This window comes from Sus scrofa, chromosome 1, assembly GCF_000003025.6.
Source record: "Sus scrofa isolate TJ Tabasco breed Duroc chromosome 1, Sscrofa11.1, whole genome shotgun sequence".
Classification (NCBI taxonomy): Eukaryota; Metazoa; Chordata; class Mammalia; order Artiodactyla; family Suidae; genus Sus; species Sus scrofa.
Window position 1 is genome coordinate 74762351 of NC_010443.5, and position 8370 is coordinate 74770720.

General features: G+C 48.5%; 1 long non-coding RNA gene across 1 annotated transcript; it reads left to right on the forward strand.

Moving 5' to 3' along the window:
* Positions 206–6068, forward strand: LOC106508914. The gene is made up of 2 exons (XR_002343780.1): positions 206–258; positions 3717–6068. It is a non-coding gene; the product is annotated as an uncharacterized LOC106508914 (long non-coding RNA).

The window sequence follows — 8370 nt, forward strand, 5'->3', positions numbered from 1 at the left end:
CTCATTCAGCTTTCATGTGGGTTTTTTCTGTTGTTGTTTGTTTGTTTTGTTTTGTTTTGTTTTTTTAGGGCTGCACCTGCAGCCTGTGGAGGTTCCCAGGTGAAGGGGTTGAATCAGAGCTGTAACTGCCAGCCTACACCCCAGCCACGGCAATGCGGAATCCTAGCGTCTGCGACCCACAACTCACAGCAACGCTGGATCCCCACCCCACTGCGCAAGGCCGGGGATTGAATCCACATCCTCATGGATACTAGTCAGGTTGGTTTCTGCTGCTCCGCAACGGGAACACCCACTTCTCCTTGTGTGCTGTTTTCACTTATCAAAGTGGGAATGTGTTACTTTTCTAAAGATCACTATAGTTTCTAAAGAGTCAAGGTGGAGAGCCTGGCTTTGACTCCTCTTTTGAGACTGGAGGGAAAAAGGGATAAGGTGGGAGAAGGGGGCTGGGGAATTCAGGGGAGATAATAACTACACAGTTTGAAAGGAATCTGACAAATGAATAATATCATTGCAAAAGTGTGTCTTCATAACTCCCTAATAAGAGCAAAGAAATATTATGCATCTGTTAAAAAAAATCAGTACTACAACTATATGCTCATATCAAGTGCACTCTCAGAAATGTAACTATCTATTACTCTTGTAATGTTATCTATTGGTGTAAGAAAAATAAAAAGCCAAATAGAAATAGTATATGTAGCGTAAACTGTGGCTGAGGAGAGGCAGTAAAAGGTAGGATGCAAACACTGAAATAGTTCTTGTTGTGTCTTGGACCCTTTGGCCTCAACACAGGACTCAGAGTTGCCACCATGGATAAGCTAGCACTGTTCTCGGCCCCTCTACATCCCACTCCAGCAGGAGAAGGAAGGGGCTCTTCCTCCCACCAAGAGGCATCCACTGGGTAACTCCCCAAGCAGAAGGGTGTTTTCATCCCAGGACTTGTCCCTGGGAGACAATGCCCATTGTATCTGGCAATTGAATTTTTGGGTCAAAATTATCTCCATTTGTTGCATCATATTTTAAAATATTTTGAAAGGTGATGCATTCACATGTTTCAAAAGCTAGAAAGCATATTGGTTCACAGAGGGACTGTTTTCTTTGCATCCCTTTCTGGTTTTCTGCTTAGTTCCTCCCACCCCAAAGTTTCCTGTATATCCTTCCAGAATTTCTTTTTTTTTTTTTTTTAATTTTATTTATTTATTTATTTATTTATTTATTTTTTGTCTTTTGTCTTTTGTCTTTTCTTGTTGTTGTTGTTATTTCTTGGGCCGCTCCCGCGGCATATGGAGGTTCCCAGGCTAGAGGTCGAATCAGAGCTGTAGCCACCGGCCTACGCCAGAGCCACAGCAACGCGGGATCTGAGCCGCGTCTGCAACCTACACCACAGCTCACAGCAACGCCAGATCATTAACCCACTGAGCAAGGGCAGGGATCGAACCCGCAACCTCATGGTTCCTAGTCGGATTTGTTAACCACTGCGCCACGACGGGAACTCCCCTTCCAGAATTTCTTAGGCATCTACAAGCAATAAGAGACACAAATTCTTACTCCCCCCCTTTTTTTAACAGAAAAAGTACATTACACACACTGTTGAGTATCTTGCTCCCCTAATGATTGTCTCATGCATGGAAGAATTATCATACATAGAAAGCCTCCTCATTTTTATTAATTTATTTACTGTCTTTTTTTTCTCTTTTTAGAGCCGTACCTGTGGCATATGGAGGTTCCCAGGCTAGGAGTCAAATCAGAGCCACAGCTGCCAGCTTACTCCAGAACCACAGCAACATGGGATCCAAGCCACCTCTGCAACCTACACCACAGCTCGCAGCAACACAAGATCCTTAACCCACTGAGCGAGGCCAGGGATTGAACCCATAACCTCATCATTCCTAGTCAGATTCATTTCTGCTGCGCCACAACAGGAACTCCAAGAAAGCCTCCTCATTTTTAGAGTTGCATAGTATTCCACTGTCTCATTGGATCATGATCCATTTAGCCAGTAATCCCTACTGATAGACACTGGATGTTGTTTCTAAACCTTTGTTTTTATCAGCAACACTGCGGTGAATAACCTTATACACATTATTACATACGCATGTCAGAATCTTTGTAGGATTCATGCCCAAACGTGGCATTATTGGGGCAAAAGATACATACGCATTTGCAATTTTGGTAGATGGACCAAATTGCCCTCCAATGATGTATGAGAATCCCTGGTTTCCCACAGCCTCATTTTTTTTTTTTAAGTTTTAACAATTAACTTGCAAATCTTTTCCTGTCTCCTTCCCAGCTTCTTAAGTCTATACCTAAGGTCAGAGGGCCTGGTGAGAGTGAGGGATGGCAGAGGCTTGGGTGGCTGGGTGACTGCCAGGGAGGGAGAAGAGCTCTGGGCACTCAAGTTGAACACCCATCATGGTGCCCTCTCACGGAAGAGTCATGCTGCCAGCCTGCCCATCCAGTCTGGCCACAGGCTCCACCCCTCACGCCACCAGCTCAGACCGCCCTGCTCAGGGCCAGCAGCCTGACCTCACAGCTGTGCTCCCTCACCTCCCAGAATTCCAGAGGGGAGCTGTCACTGAAGGAAACAAGTCTGGTCTCTTTGGCACCAAACCACACACCTAGACCTATTCATAGCAAGATTGCACAACCTGCTGGAGAACTGCCCAACTGGGCGTGGGCAGAGCGGTGCTGCTCCTTAGCCGGGCCCTGACCCCCTGGTGCCCGGGCAAGGCTTCCAGCTCTCAGAGCAGGGCTGTCCCCAGGAGGGGAGTCGTGGGGCTTGGGGGCCTTGAGGGTCTGACTGACTCCTCCTTCCAAGTGGGGGGAACTTACTCCTCCAAAGGGAAGGCTCTGACACTCCTGCGGGCTGGCACAGAGACCAGGGGTGAGAGAGGGGGGCCTCTGCTTAGGGGACATAGACACCAGGAGACAGGTTTTACAGAAGGGGAAACGGAGTCACTTTACCACTAAGCCCTTTTTGTCTCTGTGGGGAGTCAGTGCCATGGGACAAAGGTGGGAACTCAGCTTTGGCATGGGACAGACAGACTTGACTTGGAAGCCTGCCCTTCACTAGCTGAATAGTGATAGGCGATGAACTTTTCCGGGCCTCTGTTTTCTCCTTTGTGAAATGGGCACAAGGCTGGTGCTGAGGTGGTGGTGGTGAAGGTGACCTGGGAGGTGCCTGGACGTGCTGCACATGCTTCCAGGTCAGCAGCAAGCCCTTGGTCAGAAGTCTCCACACACAGCCCACAGCCCAGCCCACACCCCATAGGGTGATGGTGTTTTGTTTTGTTGTTTTTTTGTTTTTTGTTTTTTTCAGTTTGTTTTTTTAGGACTACACTCACAGCATATGGAGGTTCCCAGGCTAGGGGTCAAATTAAACTACAGCTGCCAGCCTACGCCACAGCCACAGCAACACCAGATCCAAGCCGCATCTGTGAGACCTACACCACAGCTCACAGCAATGCCGGATCCTCAACCCGCTGAGCAAGGCCAGGGATCAAACCCGCAACCTTATGGTTCCTAGTCAGATTTGTTTCTGCTGCGCCACAATGGGAACTCCCAGATGTTTTTTTTTTTTTTAAATCGTATAAAACCATAACACAAAATTTGACATATTCATAAACTCCATCAGTATAATTAGATAGCATAGAAACTGGGCATGAAAGGTAACTGACGTGGACTGTTTTTCTGCTCTCATCTGCTTTGACGTTCTTCAGGACCTGTCCACAGCAGCCACACTCATGGTCCAGCATCTCCTCTGCGTGGGGTACCATGGAAACCTCATCATCATCACGGAGAACTCTAACATCAGGGCGGGGCAGGTTTGGAAGACACTAGACGCCGTGTGGCTTTGAGTGAGTCATTGTCCTCCTTCCGGCATCATCTTCCCCATCGGCAGAATCCGTTGTGGGAACCCTCCATACTTTATAAGGCGTCAGGATGAGCCTGGAAATAAATGGAGCACATGTTTTACAAACCACAAAGCAGGTATCAGAGCCACAGATGCTGCTTTGAGGCAGGAAGGTGGCAAAGGGGAAACAGAGGCAGAGTCTAAGGTGGGCTTAAAGGTTCATGGTCTTTGGTTGCAACCTACCCCTCTGACCCAGGCCTGCACAGTCACATGCCTAAGGCAGTGAGACTGTGGGGAAGGAGCTGGAGTGGAGAGTGCATCCTGGGAGCTGGAGAAAGGAGAAAGGATGGAAGATGAAATGGGAACTGGAGATGAAGGAGGTGGTGGAGGGTGGGGAGAGAGTGGCCTGCTTTGTGGCGTCAATAGCAGAGGAGGTGACATCTACATGGATGTCAGCCTATAACCCATCTGGTGTCACTTAAGTCTCCATTTTCTGTCCTAAAGAAATGAAATGGGGCCCCTCTCCCACCTCCGGCACAGGTCCGGCCCTTGGGGAAGAGGCAGGCAGGGAAAACCCACTGCTTGGGGCCCGGGGGGAGGGAAGGTGCAGGGGGAGGGGCCTGAGAGTTACTCAGGCTCCAGGGACTTCGCAAATGGCCAAAAAGTTTTTTAAAGAAGTGAAATGATACTGGGACCCATAGTGGCCCAGTTGGAAGCTCTCTCAGACACAGACAGGAGGCCAGGGGAATCTGATGCTTTGTGAAGGGAATGTAGCAGGCTGGACCACACTCCTGGAATAAAGGGAAACTGTCCCTTGGTGCCTGCCTGCATGTGTGTGGAGGGGGAAGGAGGCCCTCTGAGGTTGCTGCCTCTTGGAGGGGCCAGGATGGCATTTCCTCAGCAGACTCCTTCCTGCCCGTAGCATTGTTGTGGCTCTGTTGGGTGTGTTTGGAGAAGAATTAAAGACAACCTCACCAGGTCATTTGAGGCTTTTAATTGCTTTGTTTGGACCTCTTTGAGTGTAAAATTCAGCCCCCCACCCTCTGGCTATGGCCAGGGCTAACTCCACCTTTGGCGGCAGAGCTGCCTCTTAGGCTGGAGAAGAGAAAGGAAGGGGATGAACAGGCATCTGGCTTTGCCTGTGTCCGTTCTTTGCCTTAGGTAAGGTACTTAACCCCGTGCCTTTCTTTTCTCATCTGCAAAATAGACATGATAATAATAACCCTACCTTGTCATGCCATTGTGGGGCTTAAAGGAGGTGGTGCATGGACAGCACTTAGAATAGATCTGGCAAAAAGTGCTTGCTCCACCTAGCTGTATTTATTAGTACATGAGAATTGCTCAATAAATCAGAGGGCATAGATTTTGTAATTAGGTGCTAATATGTAGCCACTATACCCTATTCAAAAAAACAGAGCAGATTTTTTTTTTTTTCTCTTTAGGGCCACACCTGCGGTTAGGGGTCTAATTGGGGTCCCAAGTTGGGAGTCAAATTGGAACTATAGCTGCTGGCCTACAACACAGCTCACAGCAAAGCAAGATCCTTAACCAGGGATCAAACCCAAAACCTCATGGATCCTAGTCGGGTTCGTTACGGCTGAGCCACGACGGGAACTCACAAAAGCAGACTCTTTAAAGCGTGCTCCTTGGGTCACGTATATCAGGAAGGCATAAGGCAGCTCAGATTCCAGAGATCCATTCCAGAAGTGCCTAATCAGAATCCAATGGGCCTAAAATTCTGGCCTTTTGAGCATTTCCCATGATTCTAAAGTACACTAAAGTTTGAAAATCCCTAGGAGTAAATGGTAAAGATGCTCATCCTTCTAGGGCATCCTCTGTAGTCGACGGAATAATGCCCCCCACCCCAAAAGTTGTGCATGTCTCAATCCCTGAGCCTGTTACGTGGCAGGGGGAAGTTCAGGTTGCTAATTAATGAACTTCAAAACATTATCTGTCCAAGGTAGTCACAGGGGGCCTTCCATGGAGTAGTGGGAGAGAGAAGAGTTGGAACTAGAGAGATGGCAGTGTGAGGAAGATGCGACTGGCTTTGAAGAAGGAGGAAGGGCCACAGACCCCTAGATGCTGGAAAAGACAAGAAAACAGATTCTCGCCTTCAGCCTCCAGAAGAAACCCAGCCCTGCTTGAGTTTAGCCCATGAGCCCCAATCTGGACTTCTAACCTCTAGCATCATAAAGATAATACAATAGTGTTATTTTCAGCCACTAAGTCTGTGGTGATTTGTCACAGCAATCAGGCTGCGTTCACGACACTGGATCTGGAAGAGCTGGAAGTCCAGCCATGGGCTAAGGTGGGAGCCCTCAGCTGAGGGGAGCTGCAAGGGAGGCGGGACCAGCTGCCCAGTTCGCAGCCCATCCTCACAGTTTTGCTGATCCCCCTCTGCCATTTGGACCTTGTTCATTTCCACCTTGGTGCTCGGGACAGCGGTGGAGCAAGACGCTTGTACACTGGGGGCCTCCTCACAGTGTCTATAAATTGCAAACAATCCGGAGGCCCAAAGGATCCCTATCATGTTTCCCACCCCAGCTAAGGGGGCCCAAAGCACCTGCAAAGAGTGCAACTGTTTTTTCTCAGATCCCTGAGGAAACCTCCCTATGGAGTGGGGTCCGCCCCACCCCACCCCCCACCCAGATTCTCTGGAGATGGGAAAGCAAAGGGCAGTTCTCACACCCATTCCATCCCGAGAGGGGGCCCTTGCCCGTCTTCCTTCTGTCCCTGGGCTCTTCCTGCGCTGGGCTGGCCTGGAAGCCTTTCTCCTACTTGTGCCGTCCCCCTCTCCCTGCCCTGCCATCCTCACCTCCCCTCTCACCAACCTACTGGGACCTACAGTGCAACAGGCCCTGTGCTGGTGGTCTCACCTGTACCATTTCTTCCTGATTTCATTATGAAGGTTTAAAAACATCTAGAAAATGTGGAAACATGATTACCCACATGTGTGTCCCTTAGATTCAGCAATTCTTAACATTTGGCATATTTGCTTTATGTGTTTCTATTTTAGGCATGTGTATATACACATAGATATGTATACACGTGTGTATACATATATGTTTTGGTTTTGTCAAATCTTTTGAAAGTTCAGCTGTCACAATGCCTCATCACTAAATAACTCAGCCTATGTCTTTCAAACCCCGTGGTGTTGCTGCAAAGTACAATTGTCAGCCCTATTTCACACCTGATGAATTCAAAGGTAAGAATTTTATTTTTATTTACTTATTTTTTTCTCTTTTGTCTTTTGAGGGCCACTCCCGTGGCATATGGAGGTTCCCAGGCTAGGGGTCTAATTGGAGCTGTAGCTACCAGCCTACACCACAGCCACAGCAACACCAGATCTTAGCCGAGTCTGCGACCTACACCACAGCTTACGGCAATGCCAGATCCTTAACCCGCTGAGTAAGGCCAGGGATCGAACCTGCAACCTCATGGTTCCTAGACAGGTTCGTTTCCACTGAGCCATGACGGGAACTCCCGAAGGTAAGAATTTTAGACCATAAGAAATGAAATTACTTGTCCAGAATCACACAAATGGTCAGTGCTGGAACTGAGAACTGAACTCAGGTTCACATCCTGGCTTTCTGAATTGTTCTAGAGCTCAGAATTATGGTCACCCCAGAAGGACATGCCTCTGACTTTGGATGTCTTTCTGTGAGAAAAAGCATTTCAGAGAGACAAATTTTCACCTTGACTGTATCCCCTTAAGGTCAAAGCTACCACATCCCAAGAGGCTGGGTAAGTTCCAAGATGCCAGCTTACAGGAAAAGCTGTTCAGGGTGCAGGCCCCAAAGGAACAGATCATGAGCCCTGCCAAGCCCACTTCCACCGAATGCAACACGCCCAACATGTACCTGAATGACCTCCCACCTTAGGTCATCACGAAGCCAGAGACGGGTGAACTGTCCCCATTTGACTGGGGGAAACACTGAGGCATAAAAAGGCCAAGCTCACAAAAGAATTTAATTGCCAAATAATGAAGAAAGGCCTAAGAGAGGGCCTCCAAATATGGGCTGTCAACCACCTGAAACCACATAACCTGGGAAGCGTGTTAGAATGCAGACTCCCGGGTCTAGCCCAGGTCCAGGGAATCAGATCATCCAGAGGTGGGGCCCTGGACTCTGACCCCCCCTCTTCAGGCCGTCATCGCCAAGCCCACGTAGAGAACCAGTGTCCAGATTCTAGGCACGACCCGACTCTCCACCCCTACACTCCACAACACGACCCAACACCGTATCCCAGTACAGTCTTCTACTAGGCTCCCTGTGGAATCATGACTCACTCGACTTTCTCAATGATCCTTTTGTAGAAGAAAAACCTCGAGGTTGCTTATTTTCTAATTTTAAGATTTTTATCTGAATTTACCTTCAGTAACGTACTCCTTTTGGCACGCGGTTCCATGAGTTTGAACAGATGCTTAGAGTCCTGGAATTACCATCATGATCAAGACACAGCAGAGTTCCATCATCCTGCAAAAATGCCTGGGTGCTCCCCACCCCACTTCCGGAACACAT